The sequence below is a fragment of the Ictidomys tridecemlineatus genome, chromosome 11 (genome assembly GCF_052094955.1).
Source record: "Ictidomys tridecemlineatus isolate mIctTri1 chromosome 11, mIctTri1.hap1, whole genome shotgun sequence".
NCBI lineage: Eukaryota > Metazoa > Chordata > Mammalia > Rodentia > Sciuridae > Ictidomys > Ictidomys tridecemlineatus.
In genome coordinates, this window is record NC_135487.1 from 117,940,415 (window position 1) to 117,963,453 (window position 23,039).

Genomic DNA, 23,039 nt, shown 5'->3' on the forward strand with positions numbered 1-23,039 from the left:
AGTCCTGGGTTCAAGCGGTTGGGAGCAGTTCAGTCAGTTACTTAGATTCTTAACTGTCACCCACGTTTGACCTGAAGAACCGCGCGCTTCCAAGCATCTATTGAGGCCAGTAGGGGGCGCAGGTGCCCAGGGTCTTGCGCCTCAGTGTAGGGCATCCCAGCGGAGTTCGTCCTGGGAGAAGGCGAGAGGAACCTGAGCAGCTCAGGGGCGCCCCCAGCATCGCAGGGTTGCTCCTCGCTTCTGCCAGGCTCTGCTCTGTGGAGGCGCCTTGGAGACCATGAAAAGTTATGGCGATTTCCTCCTCTTCACGGAGAAATTTAGGAGAGGACTTGAAAGGAGCTTCCTGTCTAGTTAAAATGTTCCCCACCTGGCGCTAGACAGGCTTTTCTTTCTTTTTTTTTTTTTTTTTAATTTCCGTGAAAATGATTGCTTTTTGGAGGGACGCACTTGGGAGCATCTGAAAAGAAAGAGTTGGGGGGGCTGGGGATGTGGCTCAAGCGGTAGCGCACTCGCCTGGCATGCGTGCGGCCCGGGTTCGATCCTCAGCACCACATACCAACAAAGATGTTGTGTCTGCAGAGAACTAAAAAATACATATTAAAAATTCTCTCTCTCTCTATCTCTCCCCTCTCTCACTCTCTCTTTAAAAAAAAAAAAAAAAAGAAAAGAAAGAGTTGGGAGCCTTGGATGGTCCTGTAGGGAGGGGATGGCAACAGAAAGGAGAAAGACAATGGAAGGGTAACTGATGTGATACAGCAATCTGTATACGGGGTAAAGTTGGGAGTTCATAACCCGCTTGAATCAAACTGTGAAATATGATGTATTAAGAACTGTGTAAGGTTTTGAACGACCAACAATAAAAAAAAAAAAAAAAAGAAAGGAGAAAGAAGAGGGTCTACCAGCAAGGAGCCAAAATGGTAGTTTTCAGTTGCTGGGTTTGGTTTTTCTTTTTTTTGGGGGGGTGGGTGGGTGTAGGGGGGTGAGTAACAGGGATTGAATTCAGGGGCACTCGACCACCAAGCCATGTCCTCAGCCCCATTTTGTATTTTATTTAGAGACAGGGTCTCTCTCAGTTGCTGAGGCTGGCTTTGAACTCCTGATCCTTCTGCCTCAGCCTCCCCAGTTGCTGGGATTGTAGGCAGGAGCCACCACTCCTGGCAGTTGCTGGGTTTGAAACACCAGATTTGCCCAATATATATGTTTGTCTTGTTTATGGAACATCAAAAAGCTTAAACTGAGTCATAAATGGAAGATGTACCCCCTCACACAGCTGTGAAGGTAGGAAGCCTGCAGTGTCCTATTCTGCCAACCCAGAGGGTCTCTCCTCTCCATATTGCATCTATTAGTATCCTGTGAAGACAGTGCCCTTTGGTTTCATTGTCCAGCTGCCTCCACTATCCACTACCAGCTGCAGTTCCAGGGCTGGAGATTGATCCACAGTTGTCCACCCAGTTGTCTTGCTTGGCTAGGCTAAGTGGACACCCTTCCTGGAATCACATATGAAGTGTACTCCTTTGGGGGTAGTGAGCCCACCTCAGGACTACTGATTGATCATGACTTTTATAAAAGAACAGGCAGTAATTAGCAGGCTCTTAAGCTTTCTACAAGAGTGGGACGATGCTGGCAAAGTCGCAAGGAATCACATCCTCAACAATTTCATTCAAACCCACCAAGGCATGACTTCCCCTGAATTGAAGCAGGAGTTTTCCCAAGGATCCAGCTTGTGCCTTGTAAGCTTGATCCTGCCTTAGAAGCAGGTAGCCTTTGCTGAGTGGTGGAAACAATAGAAAATTTCAAAAGAAAAAGAACAGTTTTAAGGGAGCTTTTCTCTTGATATTCTCTAATATTTTAGAACAGAACATTTGATGATTAAAAAAAAAGCCATGTCCTCAGCCCCATTTTGCATTTTATTTGAGACAGGGTCTCACTCAGTTGCTGAGGCTGGCTTTGAACTCCTGATCCTTCTGCCTCAGCCTCCCCAGTTGCTGGGATTACAGGCATATCCCCAAAATCAAGGATTCCATCGACTTCCATATTCCCAACTTGTAAATGTGTCCCCAGTCGGACCTCTATCTCTTTTTTCTCCTATCAGAGTGGAAGTTGGTATTCTTTCTTAGGACTAATTCTCATTTGTTCAACAGTTAAATCCCTTCCCATCTCCTCAAGGACTTTATTTTTTCTCTCCTGTAGTGTTCCCCTTTGCCTCATTACCAGCTTTTTTCATCAGTATTTTGTATGCTGGAATCTCTTTTGCCTTAAAAATAAAATTAAATCCATGCCTCAAACGTAAGTTGCACCCAGATCCTGCCCTTCATAGTGAAGCTTGTTGAAAAGGCTAGTTACTCTCCCTGTCTCCACATGCTCTCCTGGTTCCTCCTCAGCCTACTGCAGTCTAATAATCCCTGTTGCCAGGACTCCACTGATGCTGGTCTGGTCAAGATTACCAATGGTTTTCTAATTGTGGAGCCCAGTGACTACATCCTCATTCCTTATACATGACCAGAGTGGCATTTTTCAATCAAACTTTCCCACTTCTCAAAACACTCTTCCCTGGGTTTCTGTGATGCCAAGACTCTTTGTTTCTCCCTTTTTTTCTTCTTTAAGGGAATACTTTCCCTTAAATGTAGTTGTTCCTTGAGACTCCGTCTATTTTACCTCTTCTCTGCTAACACTATCAAATTCTCCCTAAGTGGTCTCATGCGTTTTCATGATAATTTCCTTCTGAAATCTGGGCTCCATATTTATATACCCAGCTACTCTCTCCACTCATGCCTCAGGGTGATTCTCATATTTCTGGCTTGGGAAACGAGGTGAATGGGAAGATAACATAAAAAAGAAGCAAGTTTAGATGTAGTTAAGTTTGATTTGGGACATGCTGAGTTTGAGGTTCCTGTGTTCAGGAGCCGTGTAGGCAGAGCAAGACTGAAAGCAGATTTGGACATCTTTGAGGTGGTTTGTATTATGGAAAGATCTGGGGGTATTCTTGGTCTGTCTGCCTGTGGATTCATCTCAGACCATTTCATTTATTTTGTTTTGTTTGGCAGGACAAAGGATTGAACCCAGGGTTACCGTATTACTGAGATATAACCCTGTGTTTCCCCTTCTGCTGGTAATAGCACGTTGATTGTCCCTTGGGGATTCATGCTTCCTCCACTCTTGGTCATGTGAATTTAGTGGGGTAAACAGGTGACAGGTTCATCATAGGACTGATGCACAAGCAAGCATTTCATACATGGCTCAATTAGCTTCTGTCCATATCACCACCAGAAGACCAGACAAGATTTTTTTTCTAGCTGGGCACAGTGGTGCACATCTGCAATCCCAGCAGATCAGGAGGCTAAGACAGGAGGATCACAAGTTCAAAGTCAGCCTATGCAACTAAGCAAAACCCTGTCTCTAAATAAAAATACAAAAAAGGAAAACAGAAAGAAAATGTATGTAACCACCAAAAACTATTTGTGTTTTTAGAGTTCTGGTCTTGAGAAACATAATAGGCAAGTGATCACTGATGATGTTGACAAATATTATTAATGGTAGCATTTTTAGTATGAAATTACTTTTTATGTTTAGCTCAAAATAAATGCATCACACATTGCCAGAATTAAAACTAAAGATGAACACTTAGAGAAAAGGGTGGAAACACATTGTTTCCATCTCTTGGGAAACCAATAAGGCAAGTGCTGTAATTTGGCTTGGTTTTTTTTTTTTTTTTTTTTGAAACAGGACTAGTCTAAGCAAACAAAACAAACCAAAAACCTCTCCCCCACTTTCCCTCTACTGTCAGATGTATCTGTCAGGACTGTGCCTGGCTAGATAGAACCCTCAAACCCTCCAATGCAAAATTAAACATAAAAAGGATTTGAAAATTTGAGAAAAACCTTTTAACCTGTTTATGTAAAAACCCTTTCTAAGGAGATTTAGTAAAGGTAACATCCATTGGCAGCTTAGTTGAGGTTTCTGCTGGGTGTGTTGGTGCATGAGCACACAGTTAATTCAAATGAGAGTCACCAGGGTGCAACTCATATTTCTGTTTACCACAGAGAGGTCTTAAAGTTGAATTTCAGTTTCAGCAGATACTTCAGATTTACCTGAGCAATATCAAAGACAATGTATTCATTATATAGTAGGCAGGTATAGATAACACCTTATGAGATACCAGTCCTTTATCCTCTCCCGAGTAATACTAGCCGAAGGATCAGGGATAGTTTTGCCCAAATCTTTTGACACTCTGCTTTCCCTGCGGTAATTGGTTGATATGTGAAGCATGCTTCAGTTCATCCATGTTCCCTAGGACAACTTCTCCCAATAGGATTTAGCCTATCTTGTCTCCTTGAGATGTGTGGAAGTAGTAGATACTCTTTGAGACCATATCAGAAAAAAATATGCCTTTGCCAAACATGTAGCCTGTCACAGGTGCTTCAGGCAGGGCTATGCCTAGAAGGGGACCAGGATAGTCCTGCACCTGTGCCATGCAAACTTCGATTGTGAAGCTACTTAAAGGGTTTGTAGTGTTGGCTCTCCCCTTTGCACTCTACCTTAGAGATATCCAAACTTCCAGGTCATAGGCATTGTGCCTGTGTGTTCCTAACATACTTCCTGATGATCTCTGCTTCTTCAGAGTCTTTGTCAACTACCTTAATGTCACTTTTGAGCTTCTTGTAGTTGACATCAATGGGGTCCTTGCTACTGTCATCAGATCCACCCCTAAGCCAACTGCAGGCCATCCCAATGTCCAGGAAGTTGTCCGGCATTTGTACTTTGGCCTGCACACTGTCTGCATTGTTCAGGAGCAGGACTTTCTCATCCCATAGTCAAGGGGCATCAGGGTGTAGAAGCAATTTGGTGGGGAGTGGGGAGGTGTATCTGGGATTGAATTCAGGGGCATTTGACCACTAAGCCACATCTTCAGCCCTATTTTGTATTTTATTTAGAGACAGGGTCTCACTGAGTTGCTTAGTACCTTGCCCTTGCTGAGGCTGGCTGGAACTCCCCATCCTCCTGCTTCAGCCTCTTGCACTGCTGGGATTACAGACATGTACCACCACACCCAGCCTGCACATATAAGCCAAAGAGTTTTAAATTTTCTTTTAAGTAGAGTCCTGTTTGGTGACAAGTTAACACTCCCACTAAATGAAATGAATAGATTTTAAATGGATATTAAAGAAAAGGCTATCCTGTCTCCAAGAAAGTATATAAACTTCTCCAAAAAACATACAATTTAAGACATGTCAAGTACAACCCACTGACAGTAAAATCTGATACTCTGTACACCTGCAGAGTTACACATCTGAATGACAATAAGCCTCCAACATTAAAAGGCTGATGCTTGCTGAGTATCCAAGAAGCCTTCCAACAACACAAAACAATTCCCACCAATACTGCACAACAGTGCTTGTGAGCTGGGGCAGGATGTGGAGCCAGGTGCTGCAGGCCAGATGCCAAGACTGGCATGCCCAGGAGGCACAGGCTCTTGATGGAGAGACATCATTGATCATCTGGAGTGCAAGAGAGTGTGAAACAGAAGTGAGCCCAGGAGAGGAAAGCACATACATTTTGCAAGAATCCCTCTGCTTGGTCACAGCTCTGAGTATCTAGTCCCCCAAGTTCACACTATCAGATTCACTGATTTTTTTTTCATGTTTTACATGAACAATAGCAATCTTTTAATAAAAATTAGTAACATTTCCATAGGAAAGGTCTCTAATTGAATACAAACTATACAGATGATAAAAACTGTCATAGATTGCATCATACACAAGTATTTCTACATACCCACATTTTGGCAAAGAAGATCAAGGACATAGATAGAAAACCCAAGAAGGCAAGTTCTATTTGTGCCTAATTCATGCAAAATAGGGGTACCATCTTGTGGGCTTTGCAAAAGACCAGGAAAGTGATGCCTATGACACCCATCCCAACTCAGTCTTTAAGAGGTTAGGGAGAGGCCTGTGTAATCATGTAATGTTCCTTATTTTTCTAAAAAGTGAAAAAGATAATCCATGAAACATAAAAATATCTGATTTTGTGTTCTTTGTTTTTCTAAGATAAGTATATATCGTTGAGTACCTTCAGGGAAGTCTCATCATGTTTGACATGACATATAAAAACACTGTTTTTCTCCCGTATAAAAGAAGTGAATTTTGTAATCTTGACACTACACTGAGATAAAATAGTTTGGACATGACTTACATGTCCATTTAGTATCTATTTAATAAAATTGCAAACTTTTCAGTAGAAAGTTTTCTGACTATATGATTGGCACTTCAATTTTGTCTTTTTTGTATAAATACTCAGTTTACCCTGATTTGGTTAATTTCGCTTCCACTGCTAATCTGCTAGCCAAAAATTCTTGTCACTTGAAAAAAGAACTCTCTTAATACTTCATTTACCTTTCATTCTTTAATTATTTATTTAGAATTTACTATATCCCTGGTTACATATATGTAAATATGTATAAGGTATGTTTTCTCTTGCAAGAGATAAACCAGCAGTGGTGATGGTGTGTGCAAAAGTTGAGAGAGAGAGAGAGAGAGAGAAAGAAAGGGAGGACAGATGCAAACCCCAGCTCTCTGCCCCATGACAGCTCTGATTCTCCTTTCTGTGACAAGCGGTGGTCCTTAGGCCTCAGAGGAAACATTATAAGTGAGAAATAGGAAAAGAAATTACTTTGCACCGAGCGGCCAGTGGAACCAAAGCAGAAGAGTGGAGCGCCCTTTTCACCTGCCTGATGTGCAGGACGTGGGAACCTGCAGAGCTCTAGAGCCTTGGTCAGTAAGGACATCTGGGCATGTGTCTTCCAAGGCACAGAGTTGGCATGGCGTACCCCCTTCTCCTCGCTGACTCTCACTGGCCTTCACCGCCCAGAGCTTGAGAGAGCTGAGCGCAGACAGTGAACTGCGTTCAACCAGCACAAAGCGAGGCTGGACTCCCCGCTGCCCCCACCTGCGCTCCGTCCCTAAGGCGGGGGAAGGCGTAGGCGGGGCGCCAGCTGCGCTCTTGGACTAGGGCGGAGCGCACAGCGTGGTCCCCTCCGGGATTCCGCTTTCCCCACTTTCGCTTCTGGACCCGCAGGGGGCGGGACTCCTTGTTAGACTCCCTTGCCACCTCCTCCCCTTGCGCTGTCGGTCCCCCTCCCTCCCACCTCTTCCCCAGTGAACCGCTCCTCCGCCGGCATCAGGCGGGCAGGCGGGCAGCACAGCGGCGGTGGAGACGGGGGTGTGCGAGATGGACGGCTGCAGCAGCGAGACCAAGCTCCAGCGTCCCACGTGCATCAAGCTGGGCGTCCAGGGCATGGACTTCTGCTCGCAGGTAGACCCCGCTCTCCAGGAGCGCTGCCTCCTGTGCGGACCCTTCCTCCTCTTCATTGCGATATTTATACCTGCACATAACACAATTTGGTTAATTTCATCCCCCAGTACTTGCGCGCTCTCTCCCATCCTCCCGCCCCTTGAACCCATCCTTTACACTACTGTTCTCTCTTCTGTCTTTATGAGATGTTGCATTCCCCCCTCCTCCCTTTTCTCTCTACCTTCCACGTATAATGGATTCAGATGACTCTCACTCTCTGAGTCTGGCTTATTTCACGTTACACCATATTCTCTAGATTCATTTTCCTACTAATGACATAATTTTGTTTTGTTTTCCAGGGCTCAGTAAAACTCTGTTGTGTCTATATGTATCACATTTTCTTTTGTCTTTTCATCTGGTGACAGACACCTAGGCTGCTTGTACGACTTGGCTATAGTTAATTGTTTTACTATAAACATGAATTGTGCATGTTCTGCATGTTTATAAACATGATTATGTTTGCTCTATATATGCTAACTAAGAGTTCTTCTGGATAAATACTGTGGAGTGGTGTAGCTAGGGCATATGGTGGTAATATGACTACACTATTGAAGAACCTTCATATTGATTTCCATATTGGTTGATCAATTTAGGATTCCACTGAGGGTCCCTGTTCCCTTTTCCCTGCATCCTTGTCAGCATTTCTTACTATTTGTACTCTTGATGGTTGGCATTCAAACTGGAGCGAGATAAAACTCAGTGTAGTTTTGATAAATTATTTTTTAAAAGGAGAAAAAATCCTGAAAATTAAGAAAGGAACTTTTGGCCAGGCATGGGGGCGCCCTCCTGTAATCCCAGTGGCTCTGGAGGTGGAGGCAGGAGGATCTCGAATTCAAAGCCAGCCTCAGCAATTTAGAGAGGCGCTAAGCAACTCAGTAAGACCTTGTGTCTAGTAAAATACAAAATAGGGCTGTGGATGTGGTTCACTGGTCGAGTTTCCCTGAGTTAAGTCCATTGGATGCCCCCCTCCCTCCCCACCAAAAAAAAAAAAAAAAAAAAAAAAAAAGAAAGGCACTTTTGCATGACCATGTGATCCTAATATCATTCTGCATTGTTTTATGCAAATTTATGTCAAGAAATTGTTATTGCATAGTGAATTTTTCTTCGATTAATAAGCATATGCTTTACATTAATACTTAAGCAAACCAGAAAAAGTTTAAAATAATAATCTTTGTGATAGAACCACAATATTGAGAACAAAGCAATAACAGTTTTTTTCCCTTGTTTTAATTTGTCAAATGATGTTAAGTTTGGAATCTCATGATAGGTATTTCTATTGAAAAAGTGTCCTGTGTAACAAGGTTATTTTCATATTAATCATATGAGTCTGTAGTAAACGGTCTTTGCTTGTATAGTTATACTGAATATTGAACATCATCAATTTCATTTTTGATATTTTTTTTGTGTTGATTTATGCTTAAATAATCTTTGTGTTCTTTTAGCTGTTAAATAATCACACCCTTTATCTATGCTCTTCTGTAGTCAAGCAGCCACTGAAATTCCATTCAACATTTAGCAACCTTAAAAATCTCTAACTGGACACACACAAGCTGCACAAAATGGTCATGAAGCAAGACCCACAGAAAATAGACACACACAATAAGGAACTGTGTATCTTGGAGCACATTTTCTTAAAAATAGTGATTCACTGTTTGGGGTTTTGTTTTTAAATTGCTATAGGGACCTATGTATCTAATCTTGTTCTTATAGGTATAAAATGATGTCCGCTAATATACTCATCCTTGAAAGAATTACAAACAAAATAATTTATTGTACTATAGCATAAATATAATAGTTTGTGTACTGTTATAAGACTGTTGACACTCTTATAGGTAACTGATTCACTGTTGACTAATTGTTGCCCTTATTAGCCACACAGTGAAAAATAGCATATTGATTTTGTGCCTAGAATTGGAGGATAATTAATATGAGCTATATTATTCTATATTGTGTCTAAATGAACATCTTAATGTTAAAAAGAATGATTTTGTGATTCCTTATAGTATACTTTGAACATATTTTCAAGATCTAAAAATTGGAGAATTAGAATTTCATCAAAATGAAATTAAGTATGTATGAACATTTAGCAATTAAAATAAATATAAAATTATTTCAATTTCTAGTTTGTTATCATTAAATGTAATTTTACTTTTTTTCTAATTTGCATGGCTATGATATGAAGCTAATACCTAAAAACAGTAAATCTTAAATTACTTTTTTCTGTGCAGATTAGACATAAATTTTCAAACACCAGACTAGGTACATACTTTCCTCCTTCACCCTCTAGAGACATAGAGTGTTAGTTGTTGCAGCAGTGTAGACCTTGTGACATAATTGAAGGCTTCTGAGTTCTTATGGTCCATCAGGCCATTGTGATGTAGCTGATTAATAACTTCCACAGGATGGTAGTAATCCAGAAATTCCAACTTCACCTTAGCAGTCTTTGGCTCTCCATTTAATAATAACATAAATGATTGAAATTAACTTAAATAATGTGCTTTTATCCTTAATCTTAATTCTACCTATAGGCAAGCAAGCAAAGGCATCATTAACCGAAAGGTGGGAAATGTAATAATTGATGAAAAGATGAGATAATTACTTGGGAGTGAAGTAATTATCAAGAAAGAAGAGAGAAATGGAAGCAGTTGTATTTTTGCAAAAAACTGCTTAGAGAGAAAACATACTGGGTTAAAACTAAAAGCTTTTTCTGAACAAAAGCAACATTTTCCATGCAGTACTATGTTCTAAAACAGAAGATGCAGTTTTATTTTGGAATATTTTGTTTTCCATTAATTTGTTTTGTGCACATGCTTTATTTTAATATATTTAGTCTCTTTTCTAGACATTATTGGATTACATCAATTCAGATATGTAAATAATTTTCCATTTTCATATTCCCTAAATTAAGGTGCATTTTTAAATTGGTAAATGTTTAATGTAGTTTTTCTTTTTTGAAAAACTTTTGTCGACTTGAAAGACAGTATTACAATAGATAGCGCCTTAGAAATGAAGATAGATAGATCTTTCAATAAACTCATTCATTTAACAAGTATTTACTGATGTTTCTCTTCTGTGAGAGATAAGAGTAGGCTGTAGGAAATCCGTGCAAGGAGACAAGGTCTTAATCATTTTAAGAGTTCTTGAAAGTAAAATAAATATATAAAACCAAAACCTTAGTCTATAATCTAATAAATTATCACTGCAGAATAATGCGAATACTTTTAAAATGCTGTAGGGTGGGCTGGGGTTGTGGCTTAGCTGGGTTTGATACTCAGTACCATATACAAATAAAATAAAGGTATTATGTCCAACTACAACTAAAACAAAATATTTGAAAGAGAAAGTACTATGGGGTATCCAAAGAGAGAATAATTCTGAATGTGGTTTTCAGAGGAGAAAGAGCTCATCAAGTGGAAGGACACCTGGCAGGGGAAGAATCTATGCAAAGGCAGGGAGGTGTGACATGTCAGGGTGAACTGGAATGAGGAGTGCTCTAGCAGAACACTAGTAAAGGGCAGGTTCTCTGAAACATGAATAATAAACAGAACGTTTTAAAAAGAAAAATCAATTTGAAAGATACATAAAAAGTTTATTTCACAATAAATTCCAGAAAATATTAAAAAAAACTCAAGTTGTAAAATTGAGTGACAGAAATGAGGTAACTCAAATTTGTTTCTTCCTGTTTATAATAATATAATGTCTGTGCTTATATTTAATCTATTGTGACTTTTAAATTTTACTTTATTGTGGTAAGAACACTTAACATAAGATGTATCCCCTAACAAACATTTAGGTATAGAAGACAGTGTGGTTGAGAGGAACAAATTTGTACAGCAGATGTCAAGAATTTGTTCAGCTTGCATTATTGACACTGTATGCCCAGTGAGGAATAGCTCATGTAATCTGTAGTTTTATTGCAGGGATAGGTAGTATCACAGGGTCTGTGGATATGAACTCTGCCTGAAGTGAGTGCAGAGGATATCAAAACTTCATGACCACACTCTTGACTGTGTAATGAAGGTGGCTCAATTAACACCCATATTCCATACAGTTTTTTTTCCTCATCAATTTAAGGATCACTAGTGAAAACATGATAATCTGAAAATTGCAAGTATACTATTAAAATTCAACAATAGCCAAAGCAATTGTTTAGAGCTTTGACAAAGAATTTTTTTAAAGAGAGAGAGAGAGAGAGAGAGAGAGAGAGAGAGAGAGAGAGAGAGAGAGAGAGAGAATTTTTTAATATTTATTTTTTAGTTTTAGGTGGACACAACATATTTATTTTATTTTTATGTGGTGCTAAAGATCGAACCCAGTGCCCTGTGCATGCCAGGTGAGTGCGCTACCACTTGAGCCACATCCCCAGCCCCAACAAAGAATTTTTGAGAGGCAATATGATTTTCACTGACCTAGGTTAGAATTACCTGCATGCTGGTAGAGTATTTCCATTATTCAACCATTTGTAGGCCACTTAATTATGAGATAATAGTAACAAATCTGAGGTAAATATACTTTATGTCCTAGAAATTTTTTGTAGTTACTTGTATTAGTCATGGTTTGCTTTACTGCACGTTCTTTTATGTATTATTTCCCAGTTTTGTAATACATGACAGGGATAAAAAAAGTGGGCCCACAGTTCAAATCTGACCTGTTATGAGTGTTTTTGTAAATAAACTTTTGTTAGAATAACCATGATCATTCATGTACATATTGCCTGCTTTTAAGCTTCAAAGTAAGAATGTAGTAATTAATACAGATTAAGTGGACTGAAAAAACTAAAATTTAAGCTACTTTTTCCCTCAAAAACAAGTTTACAAAATCTGTATCTGTTACATGTACAAAATCTTGGATATGTTAAAGTTTACTTCATATTGAATTAATTTATTGTACTGTGTTAAAGAGAATCAGGAAAGCAGATAAAATTAATCTAGCTTGGCTAGGATGTACGTGCTGTCTGAGAAAAGCATTGCTAAGGCAGCAGTTGTTTTAACATGCCTGAGAGGTCAACAGAGGAAATAGGTTTATATTTATTAATATTGGAACCAAAATAGCATTTGTAGAAGAAAAATGATTGATGCTTTAGCATCCATACAAGGTAGAGTTACAGGAAATAATTTTTCCCCAGATGATTTATAACTTTGTTATGCAGAGACAGATGTCTTTGTAGTAAAAATATTTCATATCTGGAAATGGGTGTTACAAATGCTATTTTTCCCCTTCAGCACAAGCTGCATGAACTGCTTCACAAGTTTGGTGGTACAAATACCGTTGAATATTGTACTTGCCCAATTAATGGCATGAGTTCTCTCCTTTTTGCCAAGAAGTCTAATATCAACTGTTTTGGACCTCACAAATTCCAGAATTCTATTAGTTTGGAGGTTTTTCCATTCTAAAGAATACACAAATGTAAGTTGATGAGCTCAAAGTATTCTGCACACAAGTTTCCATGTTCAAATGCTTCTGGGCCCTATTGCTGGAAGTAGCTCTGAAATTTAGAGTCTCTGTAGGCTCTGGATGTTGACTCCTGAACTCTGTTCCTTTTCTTCCCAGCAGGCTCCTTGTCCTTTTTCTACAATCATTTCTACACAGGAAGGGGCTAGTGGTCAGGGAAGCTTCAGTCAGAACACTGAAGGTCAAGTATCTCTGTCCCCATTCACAGAAGCGTGATTTTTCGTCACACTGTTGCATAATTGGGAGGACCACTCAGTTGACGTCCTAAAATAATACAATTTCTAAGGTAAAACTGGGCCCAGCTAGAGAAAGATGTGGGCGACAACTTTTTGTTTCTAATATAATACGTACTAACAACTTTACAAGTCATACATTTAAGTGTGGAATTAGTAAGAATTATAAGTAGTGTATGCTTTTAACTGTTTAATATCTTCCAAAGTGTTTTAAAGTTATTTTCAGTAATTTGAAGGGAAATACTGACATTGAGCTAAATTACCAAAATAAAGGAAACCATGTAAAGCTGAATAAGATGTATTTAATAATGTAGTCACAAATACCTTATGTAGTCATGATTTTAAATTGCTTTTTCTGTCTGTTATGCTTGATATTCTATTTAATCTCTCATCCTTATGCTATATAAACTGTAGTATTTTCATATCATAAATGAGCATAAAGACTATTTTGTCTCCATCTTATCATCATAATATTAGATGTCACTCACTACTATTGGCTATTCGTCCTTTTCTCTTCCCCTTGACTTCTGTGTTTTGTTGAAATGATATTCTTTTGGACATTCCTTTTTTAAAGTTTCTCAACATCCAGAATTGCTATGTATTTGGGAGCTTTCTTTGATCTATAGAACACAGAGATGTATTCTGGAAGTCCAGTAGGTAGAGAAAAGTTCCTGTATTAAGTGTCCCTGGCTTTTGTTGTTGCCTCATGTTCCAAGAGCTCTGATATCCAGTTTAGAATCCAGTTAGTCAAATAGAAAGACTCTAAAAGGGAAACTTTGTCCTAACATCAATATTCATATTTTAAAATTTAAGTTTGAAATTCCATATATGAAATTTTTAATATTTTAGTATCTGGAGTTTATGGCACGCAATTGGCAAACATTTTTTGTGCACTTACTGTGACAAAGTGCTTGGCATTCAAACATACAAGATATAAGACCCTCAGGTGGTGTGTGGTATCGTTGCATAAAGTGGCAAGCAGAAAAAGAATTTGTGCACGTTCTGTATCTGTTGGATGGGAATTAACAGAGTGCCATAGAATCACCTAGAAAGAGCAACTGAGCGAATTGTAAGCACCAGTTATCAGAACATCCCACTGATAGACTCACTTTAGAAAGCTAGGTAGGAATCAGTCAGGCAATGACATGGTATGAGGCAGGAATTATAAGTCATTGGAAATGCCATATTAAGGAGTAAGGGATTGAAGGTGCACAGAAATACTCAAGCTTGACCATCTAGAGAACCCAAAGTGGTTTGCAACACTAGAATTAGCATTTTTGTTTTAAAGTGCAAAAAAGCAGGTCAAATTAGTGAAAAGGATCCAAGTCATGAAACACCAATCCCCCCAAATAGAATTTTTCTAAAAACAAAGAGTGATATTGAATGATTTTAATGACAATAATGCAATCGGGTATACTCTCTGTGAAAATTGCATTGATAGAGTTATTAGAGTCCTTTATTGTATGTGTGTATATGTAGTTAAGTGAATTGAGGAGGAAATGAATAATAAGTATACTATTATAATAATTGTTGAAGATCTGAGCTCTGGAAAGACAAATATGAATATAAAGGAAGAATACTATTTTAGAATTGTGATTAGAAGAATTTATTAATTTATGAGAGTTCTAAGCCTTTCATCTCTTCCTCACCATGAAAAAGGTTTTGAATTTGCCTTTACACAGTCCTCTGTGATTACTGGGGTAGTTTTATAGCTCCCACCTGGGTAGAAGCTGATTCAAAGCCAGTGAAGTCTCTAAGATGTCAAAAGAAAGGAGGAAGATTGCTCATGGTCAATGGGAGATGAACTGAAAAAGAATGGACAGAAGATAAAGGTTGTTGCCTAGAGTAATTTCTGGAGCCAAGCATTTTGTTATTTTAGAGCTTCCTTTTGGCACTGAAGGCTGGGGGGCTGTCAAATGAGAATAGAAAGTCAATAAGAATGGACAAATCTGTTAATATATTTCGTGGGAAAGTCTGTTAATATATTTAATCTGTTAATGTATTTAAAGGAAGGTAGAAAGCAGAAGGGAATGCAGAAAGTGAATCAATTTTATTAAATGAAGGAAAAGATCAGTATCTTCTAAGAAATTCCTATTATCAGAGTTAGTCTTCAATTTTTTTCTAACAATGAGCTGTCATTGATGTCATAAAATCAGTTTCTGAACTGAGAAATAAGTAGTCTTGCAGCACTTGTAGATTTATTTACATTTTTTTGGTCTTTATTAGAACATTTGAACATTTTATCCAACATTATGCTCTTAACCCCCATCCTCACTATTTGTGAAAGTTTGAAATACAGTAAGCAAATAGCAATTTGTGTCTTCCCACTTTTAAAGAAAAAAAAAAAAACCTTTTTACAAACAAAACACTTGTAGAAGTCACTCAACAATTAGGCAATTGTATTTAACTTAGAGATATACACAATCAACTCCTTTTTAGTCTAACGTTGACACTTGACAAACACTACATTATTGGATAATATCAAGTCTGTCTTTTCATATTCAATATCATTTTCTAGGGTTGAATTGCATAACAACCATTATTCATAATTCTATTAATTACTCCCTTTGACTAAAACAACCTCATTGTAGTTACTAATGGATCTCTTCAGTGCTTATTAACACACTACCTTAAATACAACTCTCCTGTCTGTTAGCACAATGCACTTTGACCTTCCTAGTACCTGATGTGCTCATCAATAGTACCTTTAGCTAAGAAAGTAAGAGGTGCTTGAACTGCTGTCTGTTTAATCATCAAAGTTTCCATAGAGCTCAATAATTTTTGTTTTTGTCCTTATCTCAATGAAACTGTCCTTTCCCAATATGTTTTTTAAGAGAAATATACCAAGTATTAAAGAATCAAAATGATGGGCTATATTGAAAATCAGTAGTAAGATATGAGAATTATTTTTAATCTTAAATTATATTGACAAATATGATTACATTTTAACCAATTAATCAGTCATATTTTTCAGGTGTTCAACTATTGAACCTCAGTACTGTGTTACAATGTACTTCATTGTGATTTGGGAGCTCTGAAGGAAGGCAAAGACAGCCACAAGACATGTTCAGGGTCTAACTTTGTACTCCTGTGAATTGAGAGATTGCAAAACACATGCTCACTTATCAAAAGGAAAAAACAAAACAAAACTACTTTTCTCGATTTGAGATTTGATGTGATTTTTTTTTAAAAAAAAAAGAGAGCAGAGAATCTTTTTAATATTTATTTATTTATTTATTTATTTATTTTTTAGTTTTTCGGCGAACACAACATCTTGCTTGTATGTGGTGCTGAGGATCGAACCCGGGCCGCACACATGCCAGGCGAGCACGCTACCACTTGAGCCACATCCCCAGCCCTTGATGTGATTTTAGTTTCTTTTGTACCAAATTCAGGACTACATGAGACAAGTATAAATTTATCATCATGTATGTAATACTTAAAACTACTTCTTATAAAACTGAAATATGAAAGCAGATTTTCAAAATGTTGCAAACGGCTGCTTTTCAGTGTCTTTTCCAGTGGCAGTGTTTATTCTAGAATCTTTTTTCGGATCTTTTATTTCATGACATCTAGCAAACTTTACTGATAATCAGGGGTGAATAACTTATAAATATCTGCAATAAGTATGTAATCAAATCTGATGAAAAAACATTTATGCATGCTTATTACATTTCTCTATATATTTTCAAATGAACTATTTTAAGGATTGCTATTTAAAACTTTATTCTGAAGATCTTAAACTAGAAATGTTCTTTTTGTAATGAATACTCCAGTACAAATAGGAATATTCAAAATTAATGTGGTATTAGTAGTGGCATTTAAAATCCAGTCTTTATATTTGATTTTGTTTTGTCCTTGTCTTCAGTCTGGTGCTAATTTGTATGTTAGTATGAACATTTTCAGGAAATAACTTTGTTCTTCAGAGTCACTTCTAAATACTTGGCATCTAAAATGTTATTAGATGAAAATTGATTGCATTTCATAAAAAAGGACAATTTACAAGACTGTATAATCATAATAAAATAATGACTGGACTACTAATGGGAATTAAATGTGATGCTGGGTGTTCTGACCTGTGGCCTGGAAGCTAGATCTGCATATAAAAATGTTTCTATCCCTGCCTGTGAATGTTGAAACTCAAAATAATTAATTCCGTCAAATAATTAATTTTGTTGATAGGACTAAGTTCAGAATATACAACCTCACACACATATATTACAATTATTCAGAATAACAAGATGATATAAGACAATAATCTTCGATTCTGGCTGTCAAACTTGCTCAGATCATTTCTTTTAGTACTTTTGCATTTCATGTTACTAACTTTGAATGGAGCATATAAATCATTATCACTACTGCCATTCACGTAGAGTATATTTATTGTCATTGAAGGTTGCTTTTTGTGTGTAAGTATAGGAAAAACTAGTGTTTGTACAAAACACTGCAGTGATATACTCTTCTGAAACTAAGAAAATGCAGCCATGTAATTGTTTTGTATATCATACAGGTCTCTGCATGGAGCTGCAAGTGGAGGAGGATATGAATGAAGTGCTGATGGACTCATTGAAAGAGGTGCTTTGGGCTCATTCCAGCTGTCATGACTTGTCTCACTTTTCTGGCCTCCCAAGCAAGAGTCCAGCCTCCCTCTCTGAGGAACATGTGGTTTACTCTACTCTGGATGGGGCCAGTGAATACACTGCTTCCATGAAAAAGGTGGTGGAATGGGGCTGTAGCTTGGTGGCAGAGTGCTTGGCTATGTGTGTGAGACACTGAGTGTGATCCTTAGCACTGCATAAAAAACTAAAGAGATTAGAGCATAAAAACAAAACAAATAAAACTGTCCATCTACAATTATTAAAAAAAATTAAAAAGAAAAAGGTGGCTCCTGGTGGGTTCCCAGGTAGCCTCCCTATTCTTCAATTTCAACCCTCTATGTGGGTAGAGAGATCTCCCTGCAGGCAGGTCCCATAGTTACTCATTGGTATGAGTCAAACACTAGGACAAGGTCTGAAGTACAGGCATTGGGTAGGTCAGGTAGCTTGCACTCTTCCAACTTTTAGCCCCACCTGTCCCTCCTGGCACTCACTGGCAAATGCAAGCTATGGAACATTGCAGGCAGGGATGAGGAGAGTGAATGTATTCAAAGAATCTCATTTAGTTCTTTAGCATGCAGATGCCTAATCATCTATCCAAAAGACTCTTTTGCAGTGGGTCCTCTTATCTCTCCTCTACTTGTCCTGTTAAAATATCAATTCTCCACAGTGTCTTTTGAACATTTGTGGCTATCCAAGAAGGACAGCAAAATCGCTTATATGTTTCAAGATGGTACCATGTTTGCTTGGCTCTAAGCTCCAGTCCCAAATTCTCATTGCCTATGTATGGCATTTTCCCTGAAGATAAGGCTTTACCCTGTCACCTGCAAAATCCATTAATAGCCAAGGATACTGTGTCAATGGCACACCAATAAATGTTTCCTTTGTGAGAGTTTGCATATTCCATCTAAATCTATTTTCAGTGTCTTTTCTAATCTGAACCAACATGTAACAAAGTGTCTGCTGAGGGAACTTACCCATGTGTTTTAGAAGGCAGCTAGGCACTTTTACCAGAATCTCTTGGGGGGAAAAAAGTGCATGCTTGATTTTTTCCAGAGTTCAGAGACAGGATCTGGGTCAATAATTTATCAGAACAGGACTGCCTACTCACCTGGTCTCCAAAACAAGGCCAGTTTTTATGGTAAGTGCAGGGTACCTTCTTTTAAGTTCTCCTTCAGTATTCTTCTCAGGACATCCCAGTGTACCCAGAGAACATTTCTATGCTCGTGTTTGCAATGTGTAAAGCAGGAGTAGTTTAATGTGGCTGGCCTAGTCTGGTTTTATTGGCAGGAAATAAATAACATGGTAAGGATGAAGGACAGGAGCCAATGCCCCCAGGTAATTCTGATCATCCAGGGGTGCTGAGCTAACCAATGTGATATGTTGATTGTATATATTCTTCCCTCCAGATCCAGGGAAAAATTGGTCTTCTGTATGTTTGTACGTATTGCACAGAGTTTCAAAGTGTGTTTTTAAAGGATATTGCTTGCTTTCTTCAATATTCCTGTATTAAGTGTCAAAACTTATTATTTCTGAACTTACTGAAATAGAGTTCAAGTAAACTATGAATGCTCATAGACTTCTGGCATTAAATGAGTCAGAATTGCACTGAAGGACTCCTCATGATGTCTTCAGAAACACCTCTCTCAAATCCTTATCGCTTCTCAATACTGCATCCATTCTGATGCATTCCTTTCTACCTGCGTCAGGAAATTCTTTGTTCTAAGTCATGCTCAGGCTTGAGAGCTGTCACCCAGTTACCCCAGCAGTCCCCAGAAGGGAGAGATGCCTAATTGTTCCTCAGTCAGCATCTCAAGGACTTCCTCACATGGAAGACTCTGACAGTCCCCTGGGGAAGGTCCTCTGAGAGCAAATTGCTGATAGGAACAGGCTGGCACAGCACTTTGTCTCCAAGCTCAACCCAGGTGGAAGGACAGAGAGAAACACGACCATGTACACACAAGCTGCTGATTACTACCAATTCCATTCAACCAAACAGCAATGTCATTCTTCACATAAGTTTGTTTTCCTTTTGGTACTTGTAGAGTTACTCTGAATGAATCAGTCTCGGGATTTCCTGTACCCAGGTCCCATCCACGTTCTCATGTAGAGTCTAAATGCAGGGTTAAATTCAGACTTCCTTCCACATACTTCATCTTTTGTAGTAGGGCTCTCAAAGCAAGGAATGCAGTTAGATATATAGCTGTACTTATGTATGTTTTTATCTATACATATGTACGTGTACATGTGTATACATATACATTTATATGCCTAAATGTATAAATATATACACATGTACAAATGTATTTTTTAATAGTATCCAAAGAAAAGTACCAAGAAAGTACATGAAGTACCAACATTGGGTGTGTAGTAGTCTGCAGGAGGTAAACTGGCAAGTGCAAGAATGTGTGAACAGTTGCTCAAAAAGTACCAGAATATTGGTTTGAAGGCTTCAAAGGGATATTGTCATAGAAATCTGTGTCCAAATCCTACTATCCCACCATTCATTGAGTTCTAGTTATAAATTTCCCCTTGTATCCTACCTTAGGGATTTTAATTTGCTGATTGAATTTCAGGCACCAGAATTGGCCCCCTGAAGCTTCAGGAAGATGAAGATGCTTCTTTCTTCCTCAGTAGGCATATCAAGGACCTCCTCATCCAGCATGACCCTGAGGGCCATGGAGAGGAACTGGCTGAAGAGCACAAGTTGGCAGAGCATTTTGTAAGGTGCCCAGAGGCCCTGCTCACAGAAAGATGTTCCAAGGTGCCCAGCTCATGAGAGATTCCATTAGGCAAGTGATATTTGTACCTGCTCTCCTGGTATCTGCATCTTGTGTGTGGTCTTGAATGATGGAGACTGCCTAAGTGGGAGGACAGTAGATTCACCCACTAGGCAGAGGTCATACTATTCCATATGTTCCTTCCTGAACCAGGCATGTGCCTTTAAGATGGCAGGCAGCAAATACCTAGCATACTTTCAGGAAGGAGAGTGTGACAGGTGCAAGTTTGTGAAATTGAAAAGAGCATGGCCTAAGAAAGAAAACTTTTAAGGAATTTGCAGGCTGATTTAATTGTGGGCCAAGGGAGATTTATCTTTTCTGGTTATGTTTTCTCTTCTCCAAAATATTGCTTAAAATGCACATGGCATGATAGCTGTAGCATGTAAACAGGGAATGTTTATGAGTGTACTTTCTAAAGTCACTCTCAGGGTCTGTTTTAGGGAGTTGAAGTAGTAAAATCTGAGGGTGGATGTAGGGTACACTTTAATACTTAAGAAGTGACATGGAGAGAATTTTCCCTGGTTAAGTGATAGGAGCAGGCATGGAGGGTCCTGTGTAGTTCCTAGATGTATGGAGTTCCTAGATGTATGACAGGGTTGTCTTTCTTCCCTGAAGAGGAATGAATATGTTTTCTATGAAAGGCATATTGGGAAGTAAATCACTGTGCCTGGGAAGCAGCCATGTAATGGGAGGTAGGTGTAGCTGAAATTTACCAGCATTCACCAGTTGTTTCCAGTTTCTGTTCATGTGGGGAAGAAAGGACATTTTACCCTCTGCCCAGTTAATCAACTAGCATGCTGCTCGTGAGATCTACTTTATGGGGGCCACTTTGTTTCATGGATAAGAATACCTGGGCAGGCCATTTCTTTAAAGAAATGCATGAGATCTTTCTAAATTCATACCGATATTTTCTCTGTGCCATGATAGGCTACAGTTTTTAATGGATGAGATAGAACTGCCTAATATCTAAAGGGGGTTTAATAAATTCAGTTGTAGGAAATAGTAAAGAGCATCATGATGAAGAAAAGCATCACTTGAATCACTGGCCCCCAGGGAATCATCATGGGAGGGTAATTATCAGACAAAAAGAGCACATAAACAGGCCAAAATAGCTGCAAAGGTAAAAACCATCTGCTGGTGTCACTGGTTTCCCTTGCTAAACCTCTCTGAATTGCCTGTTGAGCATTTTTATCATCTGTCTGAGAAGTCTTGGGGACTTTCTCCTTTAAAAGAGTCACTTGTTCCTTTGAAAGAACTACAATGAGAATGACATGAGTAACTTCTTTCTGAAGTGTTATTCCAAGATCCTGGACAGTTATGCTATAGCAAAAACAGCAGCTACACACACAGCAACAACATAGCAAAATACTGTGTAGGTAGAAGGCACAAGTTCTCTGGGACCTTCCACATGCAGGAAGCTATATTCACTTGATAGGAGAGTGTAAAATTCAACTTTGGTTATGCATAAGATTGACTCACTCCTGTGGTTTTCACTCTGAACACTTTCTGTATCCAAAGCTGCTGTCCTGCTCTTCTCTGTAACTGCCACACTGACGCAGAGCCAACTCAGTGTCCAAATACTATAAAAATTGTCCTTTAAACACATGGCGCTGTCCCTGAAATCACACTTGTAGGCTGTTTTGCCTTCTCTTCCCAGCTCCCTCAGCTCCACTGCCTCTTTCTCCTGGGAGGCATGGTCTTCCTAAATCACTGGCACATGGATGCTTTTCTAACACCTATCTTTTAGAATAAGAGTAAGTCAACTGTAAGCCTTTTCTTCAGTCAACCTTTAACTTTCATACAAATTAAAAATTTAATAAAAAAATTTAAAACTGGGAAGAGCCCCAATTACAAACCCTAGAGTGCAATGTGGATTACAGGTGGGAAACAAAGTGTTCTTAGGGTAGTTTTCTCTTCTTCACATGCAGAGTTATGTGCAAGACTCTGTATATGGCACTTGTGGACTCATTGAAGGGGACACTAACTAGAAGGCTTTAGATGACACTGTAAAGGGACTTCATTGTAAAGACAGTGGTAGGCAACCACTTTTATGCACTCATTCAGTGTATCCTGCCAGGTGCCTCAGTGCTTGGTCTTCACTGGAAAATGTGAACACAGAGATGGGTAGAACATTATCTTAGCTTTAAAGAACTGTCAGTCTGGTGAACAGCAAGTGAAAGAATTGATAGTGGGCTAATTGATGAGTGTAGCCAGTGCTGTATCAAAAAATGTTGGTAGTCAGGTTGATCCCCCTACTGGTTGTTTCCAACAGGTCCCAGCATAATGATGGATGACTTCTCAGACCAACACCTGCTCTCCAGTTTGGCTCATAGAAATCCATATTCTCAAGATCTGAAGATGATTTTGATGACATCAACAGATACTGAGTATGTTCTGGCCAGCTGGAGAAAGAGGCAGGATAAGTAAGACACATAAGTTCTTCCTTGGAAGATTATCGTGATGTTTTCTCTAGACCTCTGCATTTTCTATCCACTTCAAAACAAACTAATATTGTCATTCCTCAAAGTTCAACTCTTGTTTTTACTCAAACTGCATTTCAAATGCAGGTAAATAATTGAAGTAATTTTCAGGTTTGCAGTCCAAAGGGAGGAAGGTGGGGCTAAAAGCCAGGC

At 38.8% G+C, this 23,039-nt stretch overlaps 1 long non-coding RNA gene and 1 pseudogene across 2 annotated transcripts; one reads left to right on the plus strand and one right to left on the minus strand.

The window, feature by feature from the left end:
* Positions 1 to 4,031: 4,031 nt before the first annotated feature.
* LOC144368691 (poly [ADP-ribose] polymerase 1 pseudogene) lies at positions 4,032 to 4,885 on the minus strand (annotated as a pseudogene).
* Positions 4,886 to 6,979: 2,094 nt separating this feature from the next.
* Positions 6,980 to 19,089, plus strand: LOC144368348 (uncharacterized). 2 transcript variants are annotated; one of them, XR_013428134.1, is made up of 4 exons: positions 6,980 to 7,308; positions 16,285 to 16,459; positions 17,542 to 17,747; positions 18,683 to 19,089. It is a non-coding gene; the product is annotated as an uncharacterized LOC144368348 (long non-coding RNA). The 2 variants fall into 2 exon arrangements; XR_013428133.1 differs by lacking the exon at positions 18,683 to 19,089 and having other exon boundaries at positions 6,983 to 7,308; positions 17,542 to 18,270.
* Positions 19,090 to 23,039: the final 3,950 nt, after the last annotated feature.